Source organism: Oncorhynchus mykiss, chromosome 31, assembly GCF_013265735.2.
Source record: "Oncorhynchus mykiss isolate Arlee chromosome 31, USDA_OmykA_1.1, whole genome shotgun sequence".
Classification (NCBI taxonomy): domain Eukaryota; kingdom Metazoa; phylum Chordata; class Actinopteri; order Salmoniformes; family Salmonidae; genus Oncorhynchus; species Oncorhynchus mykiss.
Genome location: NC_050571.1, coordinates 30,760,209 through 30,786,180, shown reverse-complemented (window position 1 = coordinate 30,786,180; position 25,972 = coordinate 30,760,209). Strand labels below are relative to the sequence as shown.

Genomic DNA, 25,972 nt, shown 5'->3' with positions numbered 1-25,972 from the left:
TAGAAATATATGTATGACTCCTGCTCTTTTTGTTTTACCTTTTAAAAAATCACTTAAATGGGGATCCCTCTTAATGGTTCATGAGTAATTTGGTATTGTTCGGCATGTTTAACGTTACCTGCCTAAGTACCTTAGATCGCAAGCCCATAATTAGTCAATAGGGCTGACTGGCTAGCTACTAGTACTGTTAAATAGCCAGATAGCAACAAAGCATTGTTAGCTAGCTAATGTAACCATGAAGAATTGACATCTATCTTACATATTATTCGTTTTAGGTCATTTTTGTCCTGTTTAGCTATCTGGCTAGCTAAATTGTTACGATTCACATATCTAGCTGATAATTGTGACGTCAAACGTTTGCTTTGTGTATATCTTGATTTGTCTATTGTTGCCATTGTCCTGGCTGGAAGGAGGTTCAGTGAATGGGGCTGTGAAGCGTGAGGTAATACAGTAGGGGGAGTGCGAGTGCTTCTTAAATGTATTGCTTTATGCATTCTCCTCACTCGCGTCCACACAAAAACGTACTCAAGAGAACGGAGTGGAGAATACAATCGGAGCATGAGTGTGGAGCATGGTAGTATGTTTGGAAAAACACCCCTAGAGTTTGAGAGCTACAAGCCCCCACTCACCCAGTAATTTTTGAACTGTCCCTAAATTATCCTATTAAAACACTACATGGGAAATACGTCATGAACTCACAACAATTGAAAGTGCAGAGTATAAAACAGTACTTAGCCTAATATATTATGAACAGCCACGATAGCGTCGTCTACTGTTTGGTCTATTTTGAATCAAATTTTCAACTCGCCACCACACTCTAAGTATTTCCCACTGGTGTTTCCCAACTGCAGTCCTCAGGTTGCCCCAGCAACACACATTCACATTTTAGTGCCAGACAAGCACGCTTGATTCAATTTGTTAACAAATCCTTCGATTAGTTAAATCAGTCCAGAGCTACGTGTGCATATTGAACCAAACTAAATAGTTGGAGAACACGGGCATCGATCCCACTACCTCTCGCATGCAAAGCAAGCGCTCTACCATTTGAGCTAATCCCCCTGTGCCTCCAACACGAAGTATGAAATCTCAATGACCGCACTGCCAAATCCCTCGTCCATAAGAAAGGATACTTTTTAACAAGTATGCTTGCTTCAGCTGTCTAAAAGTATTTTTCATGGTAGTTCAGTAAAGGTTGAAGTAGTGATAGGAGTAAGCCCAGTGGTGGAAATAGTTGTATTGTTGGGTTAGTATCCAGAGCTACAACAACAATGTGTGCTGATTGAACCAAACTAAATAGTTGGAGGATGCGGGCATCGATCCCGCTACCTCTCACATGCTAAGCGAGCGCTCTACCATTTGAGCTAATCCCCCTGTGCATCCAGCAAGAAGTATGAAATCTCAATGACCACACTGCCAAATCCCTCGTCCATAAGTAAGGATACTTTTTAAAAAGTATGCTTGCTTCAGCTGTCTAAAAGTATTTTTCATGGTAGTTCAGTAAAGGTGGAAGTAGTGACTGCAGTAAGCCCAGTGGTGGAAATAGTTGTAATGTTGGGTTAGTGAGTTTTGGGTGTATGATAGCAGAAAAACCTGCGAGTCTGGAGTTCCCCCTGCTGGCTGTCTGTGGAATAACATTAGGATCAGTTGATCGTGGGGAAATGCATGTTAGTCGCCCGAAACATGGTCACTGTTTTCCTGTCTTTTGTCGTGCTTATGCTCACTGCGTCTCAGTGGATCGCTCCAAGGCCTTTCTACTGTAAGCAGAGGAGAGGACAGCCTTCCAGTAGAATAAATAAGAGTCACAGCTCCCAACATTTACTAACAAATGAACAGCTACTAAATCAAAGATCTGTCTCATAAACTACACATGTGCCTACATGTGATAACCAAAGGGGATTTTTGCATTACCCCAAGCGACCACATAATTTGTCCCTTTAATTGAAGTAATAATTCGGTGGTTTGGTGGGATTTCCTAAATTCCAGTGTGTTTCTGCTTGCCACAACAAAGTCAAAAGAGAGAATGAACTGGCACACAGACTAAGATATTAGGACCTGTTTAGTAGCAAAAAGAAGGCTGTCCATCATATCGCAAAGCCATTATGACAAGGGCTCCTCCTCCCCTGTAGGATAAATAATAATAATTATGATTTATTCTATATAGCACTTTTCATTACACACAGAATCTCAAAGTAGCTTTAAAAACTCAAATAAACTCAAGGTGATCTGGTACATACTTGGCCGATGGCTTCCAAAGCTTCAGATGATAATAATAAGACGGAGAGTGATGGAGTCTGTAGTTAGAGAGGAGTTGAGGCAGTAAGGCAGTTCACTTCAGATACTTAGCTTGCACTTGTATGTGCTAGAGAACTGTGCTACATACCAATTATTTTCAATATGTATAAATATAGAGATAGAAATATATGTATGACTCCTGCTCTTTTTGTTTTACCTTTTAATAAATCACTTAAATGGGATCCCTCTTAATGGTTCATGAGTAATTTGGTATTGTTCGGCATGTTTAACGTTACCTGCCTAAGTACCTTAGATCGCAAGCCCATAATTAGTCAATAGGGCTGACTGGCTAGCTACTAGTACTGTTAACTAGCCAGATAGCAACAAAGCATTGTTAGCTAGCTAATGTAACCATGAAGAATTGACATCTATCTTACACATTATTCGTTTTAGGTCATTTTTGTCCTGTTTAGCTATCTGGCTAGCTAAATTGTTACGATTCACATATCTAGCTGATAATTGTGACGTCAAACGTTTGCTTTGTGTATATCTTGATTTGTCTATTGTTGCCATTGTCCTGGCTGGAAGGAGGTTCAGTGAATGGGGCTGTGAAGCGTGAGGTAATACAGTAGGGGGAGTGCGAGTGCTTCTTAAATGTATTGCTTTATGCATTCTCCTCACTCGCGTCCACACAAAAACGTACTCAAGAGAACGGAGTGGAGAATACAATCGGAGCATGAGTGTGGAGCATGGTAGTATGTTTGGAAAAACACCCCTAGAGTTTGAGAGCTACAAGCCCCCACTCACCCAGTAATTTTTGAACTGTCCCTAAATTATCCTATTAAAACACTACATGGGAAATACATCATGAACTCACAACAATTGAAAGTGCAGAGTATAAAACAGTACTTAGCCTAATATATTATGAACAGCCACGATAGCGTCGTCTACTGTTTGGTCTATTTTGAATCAATATTTCAACTCGCCACCACACTCTACATATTTCCCACTGGTGTTTCCCAACTGCAGTCCTCAGGTTGCCCCAGCAACACACATTCACATTTTAGAGCCAGACAAGCACGCTTGATTCAATTTGTTTACTAATCCTTCGATTAGTTAAATCAGTCCAGAGCTACAACAACAATGTGTGCTGATTGAACCAAACTAAATAGTTGGAGGATGCGGGCATCGATCCCGCTACCTCTCGCATGCAAAGCGAGCGCTCTACCATTTGAGCTAATCCCCCTGTGCCTCCAACAAGAAGTATGAAATCTCAATGACCGCACTGCCAAATCCCTCGTCCATAAGAAAGGATACTTTTTAACAAGTATGCTTGCTTCAGCTGTCTAAAAGTATTTTTCATGGTAGTTCAGTAAAGGTGGAAGTAGTGACTGCAGTAAGCCCAGTGGTGGAAATAGTTGTATTGTTGGGTTAGTATCCAGAGCTACAACAACAATGTGTGCTGATTGAACCAAACTAAATAGTTGGAGGATGCGGGCATCGATCCCGCTACCTCTCACATGCTAAGCGAGCGCTCTACCATTTGAGCTAATCCCCCTGTGCATCCAACAAGAAGTATGAAATCTCAATGACCACACTGCCAAATCCCTCGTCCATAAGTAAGGATACTTTTTAAAAAGTATGCTTGCTTCAGCTGTCTAAAAGTATTTTTCATGGTAGTTCAGTAAAGGTGGAAGTAGTGACTGCAGTAAGCCCAGTGGTGGAAATAGTTGTATTGTTGGGTTAGTGAGTTTTGGGTGTATGATAGCAGAAAAACCTGCGAGTCTGGAGTTCCCCCTGCTGGCTGTCTGTGGAATAACATTAGGATCAGTTGATCGTGGGGAAATGCATGTTAGTCGCCCGAAACATGGTCACTGTTTTCCTGTCTTTTGTCGTGCTTATGCTCACTGCGTCTCAGTGGATCGCTCCAAGGCCTTTCTACTGTAAGCAGAGGAGAGGACAGCCTTCCAGTAGAATAAATAAGAGTCACAGCTCCCAACATTTACTAACAAATGAACAGCTACTAAATCAAAGATCTGTCTCATAAACTACACATGTGCCTACATGTGATAACCAAAGGGGATTTTTGCATTACCCCAAGCGACCACATAATTTGTCCCTTTAATTGAAGTAATAATTTGGTGGTTTGGTGGGATTTCCTAAATTCCAGTGTGTTTCTGCTTGCCACAACAAAGTCAAAAGAGAGAATGAACTGGCACACAGACTAAGATATTAGGACCTGTTTAGTAGCAAACAGAAGGCTGTCCATCATATCGCAAAGCCATTATGACAAGGGCTCCTCCTCCCCTGTAGGATAAATAATAATAATTATGATTTATTCTATATAGCACTTTTCATTACACACAGAATCTCAAAGTAGCTTTAAAAACTCAAATAAACTCAAGGTGATCTGGTACATACTTGGCCGATGGCTTCCAAAGCTTCAGATGATAATAATAAGATGGAGAGTGATGGAGTCTGTAGTTAGAGAGGAGTTGAGGCAGTTCACTTCAGATACTTAGCTTGCACTTGTATGTGCTAGAGAACTGTGCTACATACCAATTATTTTCAATATGTATAAATATAGAGATAGAAATATATGTATGACTCCTGCTCTTTTTGTTTTACCTTTTAATAAATCACTTAAATGGGGATCCCTCTTAATGGTTCATGAGTAATTTGGTATTGTTCGGCATGTTTAACGTTACCTGCCTAAGTACCTTAGATCGCAAGCCCATAATTAGTCAATAGGGCTGACTGGCTAGCTACTAGTACTGTTAACTAGCCAGATAGCAACAAAGCATTGTTAGCTAGCTAATGTAACCATGAAGAATTGACATCTATCTTACATATTATTCGTTTTAGGTCATTTTTGTCCTGTTTAGCTATCTGGCTAGCTAAATTGTTACGATTCACATATCTAGCTGATAATTGTGACGTCAAACGTTTGCTTTGTGTATATCTTGATTCGTCTATTGTTGCCATTGTCCTGGCTGGAAGGAGGTTCAGTGAATGGGGCTGTGAAGCGTGAGGTAATACAGTAGGGGGAGTGCGAGTGCTTCTTAAATGTATTGCTTTATGCATTCTCCTCACTCGCGTCCACACAAAAACGTACTCAAGAGAACGGAGTGGAGAATACAATCGGAGCATGAGTGTGGAGCATGGTAGTATGTTTGGAAAAACACCCCTAGAGTTTGAGAGCTACAAGCCCCCACTCACCCAGTAATTTTTGAACTGTCCCTAAATTATCCTATTAAAACACTACATGGGAAATACATAATGAACTCACAACAATTGAAAGTGCAGAGTATAAAACAGTACTTAGCCTAATATATTATGAACAGCCACGATAGCGTCGTCTACTGTTTGGTCTATTTTGAATCAATATTTCAACTCGCCACCACACTCTACGTATTTCCCACTGGTGTTTCCCAACTGCAGTCCTCAGGTTGCCCCAGCAACACACATTCACATTTTAGTGCCAGACAAGCACGCTTGATTCAATTTGTTAACAAATCCTTCGATTAGTTAAATCAGTCCAGAGCTACGTGTGCATATTGAACCAAACTAAATAGTTGGAGAACACGGGCATCGATCCCACTACCTCTCGCATGCTAAGCGAGCGCTCTACCATTTGAGCTAATCCCCCTGTGCCTCCAACAAGAAGTATGAAATCTCAATGACCGCACTGCCAAATCCCTCGTCCATAAGAAAGGATACTTTTTAACAAGTATGCTTGCTTCAGCTGTCTAAAAGTATTTTTCATGGTAGTTCAGTAAAGGTTGAATTAATGATAGGAGTAAGCCCAGTGGTGGAAATAGTTGTATTGTTGGGTTAGTATCCAGAGCTACAACAACAATGTGTGCTGATTGAACCAAACTAAATAGTTGGAGGATGCGGGCATCGATCCCGCTAGCTCTCGCATGCTAAGCGAGCGCTCTACCATTTGAGCTAATCCCCCTGTGCCACCAACAAGAAGTATGAAATCTCAATGACCGCACTGCCAAATCCCTCGTCCATAAGAAAGGATACTTTTTAACAAGTATGCTTGCTTCAGCTGTCTAAAAGTATTTTTCATGGTAGTTCAGTAAAGGTTGAAGTAGTGATAGGAGTAAGCCCAGTGGTGGAAATAGTTGTATTGTTATCCAGAGCTACAACAACAATGTGTGCTGATTGAACCAAACTAAATAGTTGGAGGATGCGGGAATCGATCCCGCTACCTCTCGCATGCTAAGCGAGCGCTCTACCATTTAAGCTAATCCCCCTGTGCCTCCAACAAGAAGTATGAAATCTCAATGACCACACTGCCAAATCCCTCGTCCATAAGTAAGGATACTTTTTAAAAAGTATGCTTGCTTCAGCTGTCTAAAAGTATTTTTCATGGTAGTTCAGTAAAGGTGGAAGTAGTGACTGCAGTAAGCCCAGTGGTGGAAATAGTTGTATTGTTGGGTTAATGAGTTTTGGGTGTATGATAGCAGAAAAACCTGCGAGTCTGGAGTTCCCCCTGCTGGCTGTCTGTGGAATAACATTAGGATCAGTTGATCGTGGGGAAATGCATGTTAGTCGCCCGAAACATGGTCACTGTTTTCCTGTCTTTTGTCGTGCTTATGCTCACTGCGTCTCAGTGGATCGCTCCAAGGCCTTTCTACTGTAAGCAGAGGAGAGGACAGCCTTCCAGTAGAATAAATAAGAGTCACAGCTCCCAACATTTACTAACAAATGAACAGCTACTAAATCAAAGATCTGTCTCATAAACTACACATGTGCCTACATGTGATAACCAAAGGGGATTTTTGCATTACCCCAAGCGACCACATAATTTGTCCCTTTAATTGAAGTAATAATTCGGTGGTTTGGTGGGATTTCCTAAATTCCAGTGTGTTTCTGCTTGCCACAACAAAGTCAAAAGAGAGAATGAACTGGCACACAGACTAAGATATTAGGACCTGTTTAGTAGCAAACAGAAGGCTGTCCATCATATCGCAAAGCCATTATGACAAGGGCTCCTCCTCCCCTGTAGGATAAATAATAATAATTATGATTTATTCTATATAGCACTTTTCATTACACACAGAATCTCAAAGTAGCTTTAAAAACTCAAATAAACTCAAGGTGATCTGGTACATACTTGGCCGATGGCTTCCAAAGCTTCAGATGATAATAATAAGATGGAGAGTGATGGAGTCTGTAGTTAGAGAGGAGTTGAGGCAGTTCACTTCAGATACTTAGCTTGCACTTGTATGTGCTAGAGAACTGTGCTACATACCAATTATTTTCAATATGTATAAATATAGAGATAGAAATATATGTATGACTCCTGCTCTTTTTGTTTTACCTTTTAATAAATCACTTAAATGGGATCCCTCTTAATGGTTCATGAGTAATTTGGTATTGTTCGGCATGTTTAACGTTACCTGCCTAAGTACCTTAGATCGCAAGCCCATAATTAGTCAATAGGGCTGACTGGCTAGCTACTAGTACTGTTAACTAGCCAGATAGCAACAAAGCATTGTTAGCTAGCTAATGTAACCATGAAGAATTGACATCTATCTTACACATTATTCGTTTTAGGTCATTTTTGTCCTGTTTAGCTATCTGGCTAGCTAAATTGTTACGATTCACATATCTAGCTGATAATTGTGACGTCAAACGTTTGCTTTGTGTATATCTTGATTTGTCTATTGTTGCCATTGTCCTGGCTGGAAGGAGGTTCAGTGAATGGGGCTGTGAAGCGTGAGGTAATACAGTAGGGGGAGTGCGAGTGCTTCTTAAATGTATTGCTTTATGCATTCTCCTCACTCGCGTCCACACAAAAACGTACTCAAGAGAACGGAGTGGAGAATACAATCGGAGCATGAGTGTGGAGCATGGTAGTATGTTTGGAAAAACACCCCTAGAGTTTGAGAGCTACAAGCCCCCACTCACCCAGTAATTTTTGAACTGTCCCTAAATTATCCTATTAAAACACTACATGGGAAATACATAATGAACTCACAACAATTGAAAGTGCAGAGTATAAAACAGTACTTAGCCTAATATATTATGAACAGCCACGATAGCGTCGTCTACTGTTTGGTCTATTTTGAATCAATATTTCAACTCGCCACCACACTCTACATATTTCCCACTGGTGTTTCCCAACTGCAGTCCTCAGGTTGCCCCAGCAACACACATTCACATTTTAGAGCCAGACAAGCACGCTTGATTCAATTTGTTTACTAATCCTTCGATTAGTTAAATCAGTCCAGAGCTACAACAACAATGTGTGCTGATTGAACCAAACTAAATAGTTGGAGGATGCGGGCATCGATCCAGGTACCTCTCACATGCTAAGCGAGCGCTATACCATTTGAGCTAATCCCCCTGTGCATCCAACAAGAATGATGAAATCTCAATGACCACACTGCCAAATCCCTCGTCCATAAGTAAGGATACTTTTTAAAAAGTATGCTTGCTTCAGCTGTCTAAAAGTATTTTTCATGGTAGTTCAGTAAAGGTTGAAGTAGTGATAGGAGTAAGCCCAGTGGTGGAAATAGTTGTATTGTTGGGTTAGTATCCAGAGCTACAACAACAATGTGTGATTGAACCAAACTAAATAGTTGGAGGATGCGGGCATCAATCCCGCTACCTCTCGCATGCTAAGCGAGCGCTCTACCATTTGAGCTAATCCCCCTGTGCATGCAACAAGAAGTATGAAATCTCAATGACCACACTGCCAAATCCCTCGTCCATAAGTAAGGATACTTTTTAAAAAGTATGCTTGCTTCAGCTGTCTAAAAGTATTTTTCATGGTAGTTCAGTAAAGGTTGAAGTAGTGATAGGAGTAAGCCCAGTGGTGGAAATAGTTGTATTGTTGGGTTAGTATCCAGAGCTACAACAACAATGTGTGATTGAACCAAACTAAATGGTTGGAGGATGCGGGCATCGATCCCGCTACCTCTCGCATGCTAAGCAAGCGCTCTACCATTTGAGCTAATCCCCCTGTGCCTCCAACAAGAAGTATGAAATCTCAATGACCGCACTGCCAAATCCCTCATCCATAAGAAAGGATACTTTTTAACAAGTATGCTTGCTTCAGCTGTCTAAAAGTATTTTTCATGGTAGTTCAGTAAAGGTTGAAGTAGTGATAGGAGTAAGCCCAGTGGTGGAAATAGTTGTATTGTTGGGTTAGTATCCAGAGCTACAACAACAATGTGTGCTGATTGAACCAAACTAAATAGTTGGAGGATGCGGGCATCGATCCAGGTACCTCTCACATGCTAAGCGAGCGCTATACCATTTGAGCTAATCCCCCTGTGCATCCAACAAGAATGATGAAATCTCAATGACCACACTGCCAAATCCCTCGTCCATAAGTAAGGATACTTTTTAAAAAGTATGCTTGCTTCAGCTGTCTAAAAGTATTTTTCATGGTAGTTCAGTAAAGGTTGAAGTAGTGATAGGAGTAAGCCCAGTGGTGGAAATAGTTGTATTGTTGGGTTAGTATCCAGAGCTTCAACAACAATGTGTGCTGATTGAACCAAACTAAATAGTTGGAGGATGCGGGCATCGATCCCGCTACCTCTCACATGCTAAGCGAGCGCTCTACCATTTGAGCTAATCCCCCTGTGCCTCCAACAAGAAGTATGAAATCTCAATGACCACACTGCCAAATCCCTCGTCCTTAAGTAAGGATACTTTTTAAAAAGTATGCTTGCTTCAGCTGTCTAAAAGTATTTTTCATGGTAGTTCAGTAAAGGTGGAAGTAGTGACTGCAGTAAGCCCAGTGGTGGAAATAGTTGTATTGTTGGGTTAGTGAGTTTTGGGTGTATGATAGCAGAAAAACCTGCGAGTCTGGAGTTCCCCCTGCTGGCTGTCTGTGGAATAACATTAGGATCAGTTGATCGTGGGGAAATGCATGTTAGTCGCCCGAAACATGGTCACTGTTTTCCTGTCTTTTGTCGTGCTTATGCTCACTGCGTCTCAGTGGATCGCTCCAAGGCCTTTCTACTGTAAGCAGAGGAGAGGACAGCCTTCCAGTAGAATAAATAAGAGTCACAGCTCCCAACATTTACTAACAAATGAACAGCTACTAAATCAAAGATCTGTCTCATAAACTACACATGTGCCTACATGTGATAACCAAAGGGGATTTTTGCATTACCCCAAGCGACCACATAATTTGTCCCTTTAATTGAAGTAATAATTCGGTGGTTTGGTGGGATTTCCTAAATTCCAGTGTGTTTCTGCTTGCCACAACAAAGTCAAAAGAGAGAATGAACTGGCACACAGACTAAGATATTAGGACCTGTTTAGTAGCAAACAGAAGGCTGTCCATCATATCGCAAAGCCATTATGACAAGGGCTCCTCCTCCCCTGTAGGATAAATAATAATAATTATGATTTATTCTATATAGCACTTTTCATTACACACAGAATCTCAAAGTAGCTTTAAAAACTCAAATAAACTCAAGGTGATCTGGTACATACTTGGCCGATGGCTTCCAAAGCTTCAGATGATAATAATAAGATGGAGAGTGATGGAGTCTGTAGTTAGAGAGGAGTTGAGGCAGTTCACTTCAGATACTTAGCTTGCACTTGTATGTGCTAGAGAACTGTGCTACATACCAATTATTTTCAATATGTATAAATATAGAGATAGAAATATATGTATGACTCCTGCTCTTTTTGTTTTACCTTTTAATAAATCACTTAAATGGGGATCCCTCTTAATGGTTCATAAGTAATTTGGTATTGTTCGGCATGTTTAACGTTACCTGCCTAAGTACCTTAGATCGCAAGCCCATAATTAGTCAATAGGGCTGACTGGCTAGCTACTAGTACTGTTAACTAGCCAGATAGCAACAAAGCATTGTTAGCTAGCTAATGTAACCATGAAGAATTGACATCTATCTTACATATTATTCGTTTTAGGTCATTTTTGTCCTGTTTAGCTATCTGGCTAGCTAAATTGTTACGATTCACATATCTAGCTGATAATTGTGACGTCAAACGTTTGCTTTGTGTATATCTTGATTCGTCTATTGTTGCCATTGTCCTGGCTGGAAGGAGGTTCAGTGAATGGGGCTGTGAAGCGTGAGGTAATACAGTAGGGGGAGTGCGAGTGCTTCTTAAATGTATTGCTTTATGCATTCTCCTCACTCGCGTCCACACAAAAACGTACTCAAGAGAACGGAGTGGAGAATACAATCGGAGCATGAGTGTGGAGCATGGTAGTATGTTTGGAAAAACACCCCTAGAGTTTGAGAGCTACAAGCCCCCACTCACCCAGTAATTTTTGAACTGTCCCTAAATTATCCTATTAAAACACTACATGGGAAATACGTCATGAACTCACAACAATTGAAAGTGCAGAGTATAAAACAGTACTTAGCCTAATATATTATGAACAGCCACGATAGCGTCGTCTACTGTTTGGTCTATTTTGAATTAAATTTTCAACTCGCCACCACACTCTACGTATTTCCCACTGGTGTTTCCCAACTGCAGTCCTCAGGTTGCCCCAGCAACACACATTCACATTTTAGAACCAGACAAGCACGCTTGATTCAATTTGTTTACTAATCCTTCGATTAGTTAAATCAGTCCAGAGCTACAACAACAATGTGTGCTGATTGAACCAAACTAAATAGTTGGAGGATGCGGGCATCGATCCCGCTACCTCTCGCATGCTAAGCGAGCGCTCTACCATTTGAGCTAATCCCCTTGTGCCTCCAACAAGAAGTATGAAATCTCAATGACCGCACTGCCAAATCCCTCGTCCATAAGAAAGGATACTTTTTAACAAGTATGCTTGCTTCAGCTGTCTAAAAGTATTTTTCATGGTAGTTCAGTAAAGGTTGAAGTAGTGATAGGAGTAAGCCCAGTGGTGGAAATAGTTGTATTGTTGGGTTAGTATCCAGAGCTACAACAACAATGTGTGATTGAACCAAACTAAATAGTTGGAGGATGCGGGCATCAATCCCGCTACCTCTCGCATGCTAAGCGAGCGCTCTACCATTTGAGCTAATCCCCCTGTGCATGCAACAAGAAGTATGAAATCTCAATGACCACACTGCCAAATCCCTCGTCCATAAGTAAGGATACTTTTTAAAAAGTATGCTTGCTTCAGCTGTCTAAAAGTATTTTTCATGGTAGTTCAGTAAAGGTGGAAGCAGTGACTGCAGTAAGCCCAGTGGTGGAAATAGTTGTATTGTTGGGTTAGTGAGTTTTGGGTGTATGATAGCAGAAAAACCTGCGAGTCTGGAGTTCCCCCTGCTGGCTGTCTGTGGAATAACATTAGGATCAGTTGATCGTGGGGAAATGCATGTTAGTCGCCCGAAACATGGTCACTGTTTTCCTGTCTTTTGTCGTGCTTATGCTCACTGCGTCTCAGTGGATCGCTCCAAGGCCTTTCTACTGTAAGCAGAGGAGAGGACAGCCTTCCAGTAGAATAAATAAGAGTCACAGCTCCCAACATTTACTAACAAATGAACAGCTACTAAATCAAAGATCTGTCTCATAAACTACACATGTGCCTACATGTGATAACCAAAGGGGATTTTTGCATTACCCCAAGCGACCACATAATTTGTCCCTTTAATTGAAGTAATAATTCGGTGGTTTGGTGGGATTTCCTAAATTCCAGTGTGTTTCTGCTTGCCACAACAAAGTCAAAAGAGAGAATGAACTGGCACACAGACTAAGATATTAGGACCTGTTTAGTAGCAAACAGAAGGCTGTCCATCATATCGCAAAGCCATTATGACAAGGGCTCCTCCTCCCCTGTAGGATAAATAATAATAATTATGATTTATTCTATATAGCACTTTTCATTACACACAGAATCTCAAAGTAGCTTTAAAAACTCAAATAAACTCAAGGTGATCTGGTACATACTTGGCCGATGGCTTCCAAAGCTTCAGATGATAATAATAAGATGGAGAGTGATGGAGTCTGTAGTTAGAGAGGAGTTGAGGCAGTTCACTTCAGACACTTAGCTTGCACTTGTATGTGCTAGAGAACTGTGCTACATACCAATTATTTTCAATATGTATAAATATAGAGATAGAAATATATGTATGACTCCTGCTCTTTTTGTTTTACCTTTTAATAAATCACTTAAATGGGGATCCCTCTTAATGGTTCATGAGTAATTTGGTATTGTTCGGCATGTTTAACGTTACCTGCCTAAGTACCTTAGATCGCAAGCCCATAATTAGTCAATATGGCTGACTGGCTAGCTACTAGTACTGTTAACTAGCCAGATAGCAACAAAGCATTGTTAGCTAGCTAATGTAACCATGAAGAATTGACATCTATCTTACATATTATTCGTTTTAGGTCATTTTTGTCCTGTTTAGCTATCTGGCTAGCTAAATTGTTACGATTCACATATCTAGCTGATAATTGTGACGTCAAACGTTTGCTTTGTGTATATCTTGATTCGTCTATTGTTGCCATTGTCCTGGCTGGAAGGAGGTTCAGTGAATGGGGCTGTGAAGCGTGAGGTAATACAGTAGGGGGAGTGCGAGTGCTTCTTAAATGTATTGCTTTATGCATTCTCCTCACTCGCGTCCACACAAAAACGTACTCAAGAGAACGGAGTGGAGAATACAATCGGAGCATAAGTGTGGAGCATGGTAGTATGTTTGGAAAAACACCCCTAGAGTTTGAGAGCTACAAGCCCCCACTCACCCAGTAATTTTTGAACTGTCCCTAAATTATCCTATTAAAACACTACATGGGAAATACGTCATGAACTCACAACAATTGAAAGTGCAGAGTATAAAACAGTACTTAGCCTAATATATTATGAACAGCCACGATAGCGTCGTCTACTGTTTGCTCTACGTATTTCCCACTGGTGTTTCCCAAATGCAGTCCTCAGGTTGCCCCAGCAACACACATTCACATTTTAGAGCCAGACAAGCACGCTTGATTCAATTTGTTTACTAATCCTTCGATTAGTTAAATCAGTCCAGAGCTACAACAACAATGTGTGCTGATTGAACCAAACTAAATAGTTGGAGGATGCGGGAATCAATCCCGCTACCTCTCGCATGCTAAGCGAGCGCTCTACCATTTGAGCTAATCCTCCTGTGCCTCCAACAAGAAGTTTGAAATCTCAATGACCGCACTGCCAAATCCCTCGTCCATAAGAAAGGATACTTTTTAACAAGTATGCTTGCTTCAGCTGTCTAAAAGTATTTTTCATGGTAGTTCAGTAAAGGTTGAAGTAGTGATAGGAGTAAGCCCAGTGGTGGAAATAGTTGTATTGTTGGGTTAGTATCCAGAGCTACAACAACAATATGTGCTGATTGAACCAAACTAAATAGTTGGAGGATGCGGGCATCGATCCCGCTACCTCTCGCATGCTAAGCGAGCGCTCTACCATTTGAGCTAATCCCCCTGTGCCTCCAACAAGAACTATGAAATCTCAATGACCGCACTGCCAAATCCCTCGTCCATAAGAAATGATACTTTTTAACAAGTATGCTTGCTTCAGCTGTCTAAAAGTATTTTTCATGGTAGTTCAGTAAAGGTTGAAGTAGTGATAGGAGTAAGCCCAGTGGTGGAAATAGTTGTATTGTTGGGTTAGTATCCAGAGCTACAACAACAATGTGTGCTGATTGAACCAAACTAAATAGTTGGAGGATGCGGGCATCGATCCCGCTACCTCTCACATGCTAAGCGAGCGCTCTACCATTTGAGCCAGTCCCCCTGTGCCTCCAACAAGAAGTATGAAATCTCAATGACCGCACTGCCAAATTCCTCCTCCATAAGAAAGGATACTTTTTAACAAGTATGCTTGCTTCAGCTGTCTAAAAGTATTTTTCATGGTAGTTCAGTAAAGGTTGAAGTAGTGATAGGAGTAAGCCCAGTGGTGGAAATAGTTGTATTGTTGGGTTAGTGAGTTTTGGGTGTATGATAGCAGAAAAACCTGCGAGTCTGGAGTTCCCCCTGCTGGCTGTCTGTGGAATAACATTAGGATCAGTTGATCGTGGGGAAATGCATGTTAGTCGCCCGAAACATGGTCACTGTTTTCCTGTCTTTTGTCGTGCTTATGCTCACTGCGTCTCAGTGGATCGCTCCAAGGCCTTTCTACTGTAAGCAGAGGAGAGGACAGCCTTCCAGTAGAATAAATAAGAGTCACAGCTCCCAACATTTACTAACAAATGAACAGCTACTAAATCAAAGATCTGTCTCATAAACTACACATGTGCCTACATGTGATAACCAAAGGGGATTTTTGCATTACCCCAAGCGACCACATAATTTGTCCCTTTAATTGAAGTAATAATTCGGTGGTTTGGTGGGATTTCCTAAATTCCAGTGTGTTTCTGCTTGCCACAACAAAGTCAAAAGAGAGAATGAACTGGCACACAGACTAAGATATTAGGACCTGTTTAGTAGCAAACAGAAGGCTGTCCATCATATCGCAAAGCCATTATGACAAGGGCTCCTCCTCCCCTCTAGGATAAATAATAATAATTATAATTTATTCTATATAGCACTTTTCATTACACACAGAATCTCAAAGTAGCTTTAAAAACTCAAATAAACTCAAGGTGATCTGTTACATACTTGGCCGATGGCTTCCAAAGCTTCAGATGATAATAATAAGATGGAGAGTGATGGAGTCTGTAGTTAGAGAGGAGTTGAGGCAGTTCACTTCAGATACTTAGCTTGCACTTGTATGTGCTAGAGAACTGTGCTACATACCAATTATTTTCAATATGTATAAATATAGAGATAGAAATATATGTATGACTCCTGCTCTTTTTGTTTTACCTTTTAATAAATCACTTAAATGGGGATCCCTCTTAATGGTTCATGAGTAATTTGGTATTGTTCGGCATGTTTAACGTTACCTGCCTAAGTACCTTAGATCGCAAGCCCATAATTAGTCAATAGGGCTGACTGGCTAGCTACTAGTACTGTTAGCTAGCCAGATAGCAACAAAGCATTGTTAGCTAGCTAATGTAACCATGAAGAATTGACATCTATCTTACATATTATTCGTTTTAGGTCATTTTTGTCCTGTTTAGCTATCTGGCTAGCTAAATTGTTACGATTCACATATCTAGCTGATAATTGTAACGTCAAACGTTTGCTTTGTGTATATCTTGATTCGTCTATTGTTGCCATTGTCCTGGCTGGAAGGAGCTGTGAAGCGTGAGGTAATACAGTAGGGGGAGTGCGAGTGCTTCTTAAATGTATTGCTTTATGCACTCTCCTCACTCGCGTCCACACAAAAACGTACTCAAGAGAACGGAGTGGAGAATACAATCGGAGCATGAGTGTGGAGCATGGTAGTATGTTTGGAAAAACACCCCTAGAGTTTGAGAGCTACAAGCCCCCACTCACCCAGTAATTTTTGAACTGTCCCTAAATTATCCTATTAAAACACTACATGGGAAATAAGTCATGAACTCACAACAATTGAAAGTGCAGAGTATAAAACAGTACTTAGCCTAATATATTATGAACAGCCACGATAGCGTCGTCTACTGTTTGGTCTATTTTGAATCAATATTTCAACTCGCCACCACACTCTACGTATTTCCCACTGGTGTTTCCCAACTGCAGTCCTCAGGTTGCCCCAGCAACACACATTCACATTTTAGAGCCAGACAAGCACGCTTGATTCAATTTGTTTACTAATCCTTCGATTAGTTAAATCAGTCCAGAGCTACAACAACAATGTGTGCTGATTGAACCAAACTAAATAGTTGGAGGATGCGGGCATCGATCCCGCTACCTCTCGCATGCTAAGCGAGCGCTCTACCATTTGAGCTAATCCCCCTGTGCCTCCAACAAGAAGTATGAAATCTCAATGACCACACTGCCAAATCCCTCGTCCATAAGTAAGGATACTTTTTAAAAAGTATGCTTGCTTCAGCTGTCTAAAAGTATTTTTCATGGTAGTTCAGTAAAGGTGGAAGTAGTGACTGCAGTAAGCCCAGTGGTGGAAATAGTTGTATTGTTGGGTTAGTGAGTTTTGGGTGTATGATAGCAGAAAAACCTGCGAGTCTGGAGTTCCCCCTGCTGGCTGTCTGTGGAATAACATTAGGATCAGTTGATCGTGGGGAAATGCATGTTAGTCGCCCGAAACATGGTCACTGTTTTCCTGTCTTTTGTCGTGCTTATGCTCACTGCGTCTCAGTGGATCGCTCCAAGGCCTTTCTACTGTAAGCAGAGGAGAGGACAGCCTTCCAGTAGAATAAATAAGAGTCACAGCTCCCAACATTTACTAACAAATGAACAGCTACTAAATCAAAGATCTGTCTCATAAACTACACATGTGCCTACATGTGATAACCAAAGGGGATTTTTGCATTACCCCAAGCGACCACATAATTTGTCCCTTTAATTGAAGTAATAATTTGGTGGTTTGGTGGGATTTCCTAAATTCCAGTGTGTTTCTGCTTGCCACAACAAAGTCAAAAGAGAGAATGAACTGGCACACAGACTAAGATATTAGGACCTGTTTAGTAGCAAACAGAAGGCTGTCCATCATATCGCAAAGCCATTATGACAAGGGCTCCTCCTCCCCTGTAGGATAAATAATAATAATTATAATTTATTCTATATAGCACTTTTCATTACACACAGAATCTCAAAGTAGCTTTAAAAACTCAAATAAACTCAAGGTGATCTGTTACATACTTGGCCGATGGCTTCCAAAGCTTCAGATGATAATAATAAGATGGAGAGTGATGGAGTCTGTAGTTAGAGAGGAGTTGAGGCAGTTCACTTCAGATACTTAGCTTGCACTTGTATGTGCTAGAGAACTGTGCTACATACCAATTATTTTCAATATGTATAAATATAGAGATAGAAATATATGTATGACTCCTGCTCTTTTTGTTTTACCTTTTAATAAATCACTTAAATGGGGATCCCTCTTAATGGTTCATGAGTAATTTGGTATTGTTCGGCATGTTTAACGTTACCTGCCTAAGTACCTTAGATCGCAAGCCCATAATTAGTCAATAGGGCTGACTGGCTAGCTACTAGTACTGTTAACTAGCCAGATAGCAACAAAGCATTGTTAGCTAGCTAATGTAACCATGAAGAATTGACATCTATCTTACATATTATTCGTTTTAGGTCATTTTTGTCCTGTTTAGCTATCTGGCTAGCTAAATTGTTACGATTCACATATCTAGCTGATAATTGTGACGTCAAACGTTTGCTTTGTGTATATCTTGATTCGTCTATTGTTGCCATTGTCCTGGCTGGAAGGAGCTGTGAAGCGTGAGGTAATACAGTAGGGGGAGTGCGAGTGCTTCTTAAATGTATTGCTTTATGCATTCTCCTCACTCGCGTCCACACAAAAACGTACTCAAGAGAACGGAGTGGAGAATACAATCGGAGCATGAGTGTGGAGCATGGTAGTATGTTTGGAAAAACACCCCTAGAGTTTGAGAGCTACAAGCCCCCACTCACCCAGTAATTTTTGAACTGTCCCTAAATTATCCTATTAAAACACTACATGGGAAATACGTCATGAACTCACAACAATTGAAAGTAAAGAGTATAAAACAGTACTTAGCCTAATATATTATGAACAGCCACGATAGCGTCGTCTACTGTTTGGTCTATTTTGAATCAATATTTCAACTCGCCACCACACTCTACGTATTTCCACTGGTGTTTCCCAACTGCAGTCCTCAGGTTGCCCCAGCAACACACATTCACATTTTAGAGCCAGACAAGCACGCTTGATTCAATTTGTTTACTAATCCTTCGATTAGTTAAATCAGTCCAGAGCTACAACAACAATGTGTGCTGATTGAACCAAACTAAATAGTTGGAGGATGCGGGCATCGATCCCGCTACCTCTCGCATGCTAAGCGAGCGCTCAACCATTTGAGCTAATCCCCCTGTTCCTCCAACAAGAAGTATGAAATCTCAATGACCGCACTGCCAAATCCCTCGTCCATAAGAAAGGATACTTTTTAACAAGTATGCTTGCTTCAGCTGTCTAAAAGTATTTTTCATGGTAGTTCAGTAAAGGTTGAAGTAGTGATAGGAGTAAGCCCAGTGGTGGAAATAGTTGTATTGTTGGGTTAGTATCCAGAGCTACAACAACAATGTGTGCTGATTGAACCAAACTAAATAATTGGAGGATGCGGGCATCGATCCCGCTACCTCTCGCATGCTAAGCGAGCGCTCTACCATTTGAGCTAATCCCCCTGTGCCTCCAACAAGAAGTATGAAATCTCAATGACCGCACTGCCAAATCCCTCGTCCATAAGAAAGGATACTTTTTAAAAAGTATGCTTGCTTCAGCTGTCTAAAATTATTTTTCATGGTAGTTCAGTAAAGGTGGAAGTAGTGACTGCAGTAAGCCCAGTGGTGGAAATAGTTGTATTGTTGGGTTAGTGAGTTTTGGGTGTATGATAGCAGAAAAACCTGCGAGTCTGGAGTTCCCCCTGCTGGCTGTCTGTGGAATAACATTAGGATCAGTTGATCGTGGGGAAATGCATGTTAGTCGCCCGAAACATGGTCACTGTTTTCCTGTCTTTTGTCGTGCTTATGCTCACTGCGTCTCAGTGGATCGCTCCAAGGCCTTTCTACTGTAAGCAGAGGAGAGGACAGCCTTCCAGTAGAATAAATAAGAGTCACAGCTCCCAACATTTACTAACAAATGAACAGCTACTAAATCAAAGATCTGTCTCATAAACTACACATGTGCCTACATGTGATAACCAAAGGGGATTTTTGCATTACCCCAAGCGACCACATAATTTGTCCCTTTAATTGAAGTAATAATTTGGTGGTTTGGTGGGATTTCCTAAATTCCAGTGTGTTTCTGCTTGCCACAACAAAGTCAAAAGAGAGAATGAACTGGCACACAGACTAAGATATTAGGACCTGTTTAGTAGCAAACAGAAGGCTGTCCATCATATCGCAAAGCCATTATGACAAGGGCTCCTCCTCCCCTGTAGGATAAATAATAATAATTATGATTTATTCTATATAGCACTTTTCATTACACACAGAATCTCAAAGTAGCTTTAAAAACTCAAATAAACTCAAGGTGATCTGGTACATACTTGGCCGATGGCTTCCAAAGCTTCAGATGATAATAATAAGATGGAGAGTGATGGAGTCTGTAGTTAGAGAGGAGTTGAGGCAGTTCACTTCAGACACTTAGCTTGCACTTGTATGTGCTAGAGAACTGTGCTACATACCAATTATTTTCAATATGTATAAATATAGAGATAGAAATATATGTATGACTCCTGCTCTTTTTGTTTTACCTTTTAATAAATCACTTAAATGGGGATCCCTCTTAATGGTTCATGAGTAATTTGGTATTGTTCGGCATGTTTAACGTTACCTGCCTAAGTACCTTAGATCGCAAGCCCATAATTAGTCAATAGGGCTGACTGGCTAGCTACTAGTACTGTTAACTAGCCAGATAGCAACAAAGCATTGTTAGCTAGCTAATGTAACCATGAAGAATTGACATCTATCTTACATATTATTCGTTTTAGGTCATTTTTGTCCTGTTTAGCTATCTGGCTAGCTAAATTGTTACGATTCACATATCTAGCTGATAATTGTGACGTCAAACGTTTGCTTTGTGTATATCTTGATTCGTCTATTGTTGCCATTGTCCTGGCTGGAAGGAGCTGTGAAGCGTGAGGTAATACAGTAGGGGGAGTGCGAGTGCTTCTTAAATGTATTGCTTTATGCATTCTCCTCACTCGCGTCCACACAAAAACGTACTCAAGAGAACGGAGTGGAGAATACAATCGGAGCATGAGTGTGGAGCATGGTAGTATGTTTGGAAAAACACCCCTAGAGTTTGAGAGCTACAAGCCCCCACTCACCCAGTAATTTTTGAACTGTCCCTAAATTATCCTATTAAAACACTACATGGGAAATACGTCATGAACTCACAACAATTGAAAGCGCAGAGTATAAAACAGTACTTAGCCTAATATATTATGAACAGCCACGATAGCGTCGTCTACTGTTTGGTCTATTTTGAATCAATATTTCAACTCGCCACCACACTCTACGTATTTCCACTGGTGTTTCCCAACTGCAGTCCTCAGGTTGCCCCAGCAACACACATTCACATTTTAGAGCCAGACAAGCACGCTTGATTCAATTTGTTTACTAATCCTTCGATTAGTTAAATCAGTCCAGAGCTACAACAACAATGTGTGCTGATTGAACCAAACTAAATAGTTGGAGGATGCGGGCATCGATCCCGCTACCTCTCGCATGCTAAGCAAGCGCTCTACCATTTGAGCTAATCCCCCTGTTCCTCCAACAAGAAGTATGAAATCTCAATGACCGCACTGCCAAATCCCTCGTCCATAAGAAAGGATACTTTTTAACAAGTATGCTTGCTTCAGCTGTCTAAAAGTATTTTTCATGGTAGTTCAGTAAAGGTTGAAGTAGTGATAGGAGTAAGCCCAGTGGTGGAAATAGTTGTATTGTTGGGTTAGTATCCAGAGCTACAACAACAATGTGTGCTGATTGAACCAAACTAAATAGTTGGAGGATGCGGGCATCGATCCCGCTACCTCTCGCATGCTAAGCGAGCGCTCTACCATTTGAGCTAATCCCCCTGTGCCTCCAACAAGAAGTATGAAATCTCAATGACCGCACTGCCAAATCCCTCGTCCATAAGAAAGGATACTTTTTAACAAGTATGCTTGCTTCAGCTGTCTAAAAGTATTTTTCATGGTAGTTCAGTAAAGGTTGAAGTAGTGATAGGAGTAAGCCCAGTGGTGGAAATAGTTGTATTGTTGGGTTAGTATCCAGAGCTACAAAAACAATGTGTGCTGATTGAACCAAACTAAATAGTTGGAGGATGCGGGAATCGATCCCGCTACCTCTCACATGCTAAGCGAGCGCTCTACCATTTGAGCCAATCCCCCTGTGCCTCCAACAAGAAGTATGAAATCTCAATGACCGCACTGCCAAATTCCTCCTCCATAAGAAAGGATACTTTTTAACAAGTATGCTTGCTTCAGCTGTCTAAAAGTATTTTTCATGGTAGTTCAGTAAAGGTTGAAGTAGTGATAGGAGTAAGCCCAGTGGTGGAAATAGTTGTATTGTTGGGTTAGTGAGTTTTGGGTGTATGATAGCAGAAAAACCTGCGAGTCTGGAGTTCCCCCTGCTGGCTGTCTGTGGAATAACATTAGGATCAGTTGATCGTGGGGAAATGCATGTTAGTCGCCCGAAACATGGTCACTGTTTTCCTGTCTTTTGTCGTGCTTATGCTCACTGCGTCTCAGTGGATCGCTCCAAGGCCTTTCTACTGTAAGCAGAGGAGAGGACAGCCTTCCAGTAGAATAAATAAGAGTCACAGCTCCCAACATTTACTAACAAATGAACAGCTACTAAATCAAAGATCTGTCTCATAAACTACACATGTGCCTACATGTGATAACCAAAGGGGATTTTTGCATTACCCCAAGCGACCACATAATTTGTCCCTTTAATTGAAGTAATAATTCGGTGGTTTGGTGGGATTTCCTAAATTCCAGTGTGTTTCTGCTTGCCACAACAAAGTCAAAAGAGAGAATGAACTGGCACACAGACTAAGATATTAGGACCTGTTTAGTAGCAAACAGAAGGCTGTCCATCATATCGCAAAGCCATTATGACAAGGGCTCCTCCTCCCCTCTAGGATAAATAATAATAATTATAATTTATTCTATATAGCACTTTTCATTACACACAGAATCTCAAAGTAGCTTTAAAAACTCAAATAAACTCAAGGTGATCTGTTACATACTTGGCCGATGGCTTCCAAAGCTTCAGATGATAATAATAAGATGGAGAGTGATGGAGTCTGTAGTTAGAGAGGAGTTGAGGCAGTTCACTTCAGATACTTAGCTTGCACTTGTATGTGCTAGAGAACTGTGCTACATACCAATTATTTTCAATATGTATAAATATAGAGATAGAAATATATGTATGACTCCTGCTCTTTTTGTTTTACCTTTTAATAAATCACTTAAATGGGGATCCCTCTTAATGGTTCATGAGTAATTTGGTATTGTTCGGCATGTTTAACGTTACCTGCCTAAGTACCTTAGATCGCAAGCCCATAATTAGTCAATAGGGCTGACTGGCTAGCTACTAGTACTGTTAGCTAGCCAGATAGCAACAAAGCATTGTTAGCTAGCTAATGTAACCATGAAGAATTGACATCTATCTTACATATTATTCGTTTTAGGTCATTTTTGTCCTGTTTAGCTATCTGGCTAGCTAAATTGTTACGATTCACATATCTAGCTGATAATTGTAACGTCAAACGTTTGCTTTGTGTATATCTTGATTCGTCTATTGTTGCCATTGTCCTGGCTGGAAGGAGCTGTGAAGCGTGAGGTAATACAGTAGGGGGAGTGCGAGTGCTTCTTAAATGTATTGCTTTATGCACTCTCCTCACTCGCGTCCACACAAAAACGTACTCAAGAGAACGGAGTGGAGAATACAATCGGAGCATGAGTGTGGAGCATGGTAGTATGTTTGGAAAAACACCCCTAGAGTTTGAGAGCTACAAGCCCCCACTCACCCAGTAATTTTTGAACTGTCCCTAAATTATCCTATTAAAACACTACATGGGAAATAAGTCATGAACTCACAACAATTGAAAGTGCAGAGTATAAAACAGTACTTAGCCTAATATATTATGAACAGCCACGATAGCGTCGTCTACTGTTTGGTCTATTTTGAATCAATATTTCAACTCGCCACCACACTCTACGTATTTCCCACTGGTGTTTCCCAACTGCAGTCCTCAGGTTGCCCCAGCAACACACATTCACATTTTAGAGCCAGACAAGCACGCTTGATTCAATTTGTTTACTAATCCTTCGATTAGTTAAATCAGTCCAGAGCTACAACAACAATGTGTGCTGATTGAACCAAACTAAATAGTTGGAGGATGCGGGCATCGATCCCGCTACCTCTCGCATGCTAAGCGAGCGCTCTACCATTTGAGCTAATCCCCCTGTGCCTCCAACAAGAAGTATGAAATCTCAATGACCACACTGCCAAATCCCTCGTCCATAAGTAAGGATACTTTTTAAAAAGTATGCTTGCTTCAGCTGTCTAAAAGTATTTTTCATGGTAGTTCAGTAAAGGTGGAAGTAGTGACTGCAGTAAGCCCAGTGGTGGAAATAGTTGTATTGTTGGGTTAGTGAGTTTTGGGTGTATGATAGCAGAAAAACCTGCGAGTCTGGAGTTCCCCCTGCTGGCTGTCTGTGGAATAACATTAGGATCAGTTGATCGTGGGGAAATGCATGTTAGTCGCCCGAAACATGGTCACTGTTTTCCTGTCTTTTGTCGTGCTTATGCTCACTGCGTCTCAGTGGATCGCTCCAAGGCCTTTCTACTGTAAGCAGAGGAGAGGACAGCCTTCCAGTAGAATAAATAAGAGTCACAGCTCCCAACATTTACTAACAAATGAACAGCTACTAAATCAAAGATCTGTCTCATAAACTACACATGTGCCTACATGTGATAACCAAAGGGGATTTTTGCATTACCCCAAGCGACCACATAATTTGTCCCTTTAATTGAAGTAATAATTTGGTGGTTTGGTGGGATTTCCTAAATTCCAGTGTGTTTCTGCTTGCCACAACAAAGTCAAAAGAGAGAATGAACTGGCACACAGACTAAGATATTAGGACCTGTTTAGTAGCAAACAGAAGGCTGTCCATCATATCGCAAAGCCATTATGACAAGGGCTCCTCCTCCCCTGTAGGATAAATAATAATAATTATAATTTATTCTATATAGCACTTTTCATTACACACAGAATCTCAAAGTAGCTTTAAAAACTCAAATAAACTCAAGGTGATCTGTTACATACTTGGCCGATGGCTTCCAAAGCTTCAGATGATAATAATAAGATGGAGAGTGATGGAGTCTGTAGTTAGAGAGGAGTTGAGGCAGTTCACTTCAGATACTTAGCTTGCACTTGTATGTGCTAGAGAACTGTGCTACATACCAATTATTTTCAATATGTATAAATATAGAGATAGAAATATATGTATGACTCCTGCTCTTTTTGTTTTACCTTTTAATAAATCACTTAAATGGGGATCCCTCTTAATGGTTCATGAGTAATTTGGTATTGTTCGGCATGTTTAACGTTACCTGCCTAAGTACCTTAGATCGCAAGCCCATAATTAGTCAATAGGGCTGACTGGCTAGCTACTAGTACTGTTAACTAGCCAGATAGCAACAAAGCATTGTTAGCTAGCTAATGTAACCATGAAGAATTGACATCTATCTTACATATTATTCGTTTTAGGTCATTTTTGTCCTGTTTAGCTATCTGGCTAGCTAAATTGTTACGATTCACATATCTAGCTGATAATTGTGACGTCAAACGTTTGCTTTGTGTATATCTTGATTCGTCTATTGTTGCCATTGTCCTGGCTGGAAGGAGCTGTGAAGCGTGAGGTAATACAGTAGGGGGAGTGCGAGTGCTTCTTAAATGTATTGCTTTATGCATTCTCCTCACTCGCGTCCACACAAAAACGTACTCAAGAGAACGGAGTGGAGAATACAATCGGAGCATGAGTGTGGAGCATGGTAGTATGTTTGGAAAAACACCCCTAGAGTTTGAGAGCTACAAGCCCCCACTCACCCAGTAATTTTTGAACTGTCCCTAAATTATCCTATTAAAACACTACATGGGAAATACGTCATGAACTCACAACAATTGAAAGTAAAGAGTATAAAACAGTACTTAGCCTAATATATT

The 25,972-nt window shown here is 40.8% G+C and overlaps 15 non-coding genes across 15 annotated transcripts; all 15 read right to left on the bottom strand.

The window, feature by feature from the left end:
* Positions 1 to 1,298: 1,298 nt before the first annotated feature.
* trnaa-agc lies at positions 1,299 to 1,371 on the bottom strand. The gene has a single exon. It is a non-coding gene; the product is annotated as a tRNA-Ala (tRNA).
* Positions 1,372 to 3,405: 2,034 nt separating this feature from the next.
* On the bottom strand, positions 3,406 to 3,478 carry trnaa-ugc. Its single transcript has one exon. It is a non-coding gene; the product is annotated as a tRNA-Ala (tRNA).
* Positions 3,479 to 3,717: 239 nt separating this feature from the next.
* trnaa-agc lies at positions 3,718 to 3,790 on the bottom strand. The gene has a single exon. It is a non-coding gene; the product is annotated as a tRNA-Ala (tRNA).
* A 2,634-nt stretch (positions 3,791 to 6,424) lies between these two features.
* Positions 6,425 to 6,497, bottom strand: trnaa-agc. The gene has a single exon. It is a non-coding gene; the product is annotated as a tRNA-Ala (tRNA).
* Positions 6,498 to 9,141: 2,644 nt separating this feature from the next.
* trnaa-agc lies at positions 9,142 to 9,214 on the bottom strand. The gene has a single exon. It is a non-coding gene; the product is annotated as a tRNA-Ala (tRNA).
* A 551-nt stretch (positions 9,215 to 9,765) lies between these two features.
* trnaa-agc lies at positions 9,766 to 9,838 on the bottom strand. Its single transcript has one exon. It is a non-coding gene; the product is annotated as a tRNA-Ala (tRNA).
* Positions 9,839 to 14,238: 4,400 nt separating this feature from the next.
* trnaa-agc lies at positions 14,239 to 14,311 on the bottom strand. Its single transcript has one exon. It is a non-coding gene; the product is annotated as a tRNA-Ala (tRNA).
* Positions 14,312 to 14,550: 239 nt separating this feature from the next.
* Positions 14,551 to 14,623, bottom strand: trnaa-agc. Its single transcript has one exon. It is a non-coding gene; the product is annotated as a tRNA-Ala (tRNA).
* Positions 14,624 to 16,947: 2,324 nt separating this feature from the next.
* trnaa-agc lies at positions 16,948 to 17,020 on the bottom strand. The gene has a single exon. It is a non-coding gene; the product is annotated as a tRNA-Ala (tRNA).
* Positions 17,021 to 19,031: 2,011 nt separating this feature from the next.
* Positions 19,032 to 19,104, bottom strand: trnaa-agc. The gene has a single exon. It is a non-coding gene; the product is annotated as a tRNA-Ala (tRNA).
* Positions 19,105 to 19,343: 239 nt separating this feature from the next.
* On the bottom strand, positions 19,344 to 19,416 carry trnaa-agc. Its single transcript has one exon. It is a non-coding gene; the product is annotated as a tRNA-Ala (tRNA).
* Positions 19,417 to 21,427: 2,011 nt separating this feature from the next.
* On the bottom strand, positions 21,428 to 21,500 carry trnaa-agc. The gene has a single exon. It is a non-coding gene; the product is annotated as a tRNA-Ala (tRNA).
* Positions 21,501 to 21,739: 239 nt separating this feature from the next.
* trnaa-agc lies at positions 21,740 to 21,812 on the bottom strand. Its single transcript has one exon. It is a non-coding gene; the product is annotated as a tRNA-Ala (tRNA).
* A 239-nt stretch (positions 21,813 to 22,051) lies between these two features.
* On the bottom strand, positions 22,052 to 22,124 carry trnaa-agc. Its single transcript has one exon. It is a non-coding gene; the product is annotated as a tRNA-Ala (tRNA).
* A 2,012-nt stretch (positions 22,125 to 24,136) lies between these two features.
* Positions 24,137 to 24,209, bottom strand: trnaa-agc. The gene has a single exon. It is a non-coding gene; the product is annotated as a tRNA-Ala (tRNA).
* Positions 24,210 to 25,972: the final 1,763 nt, after the last annotated feature.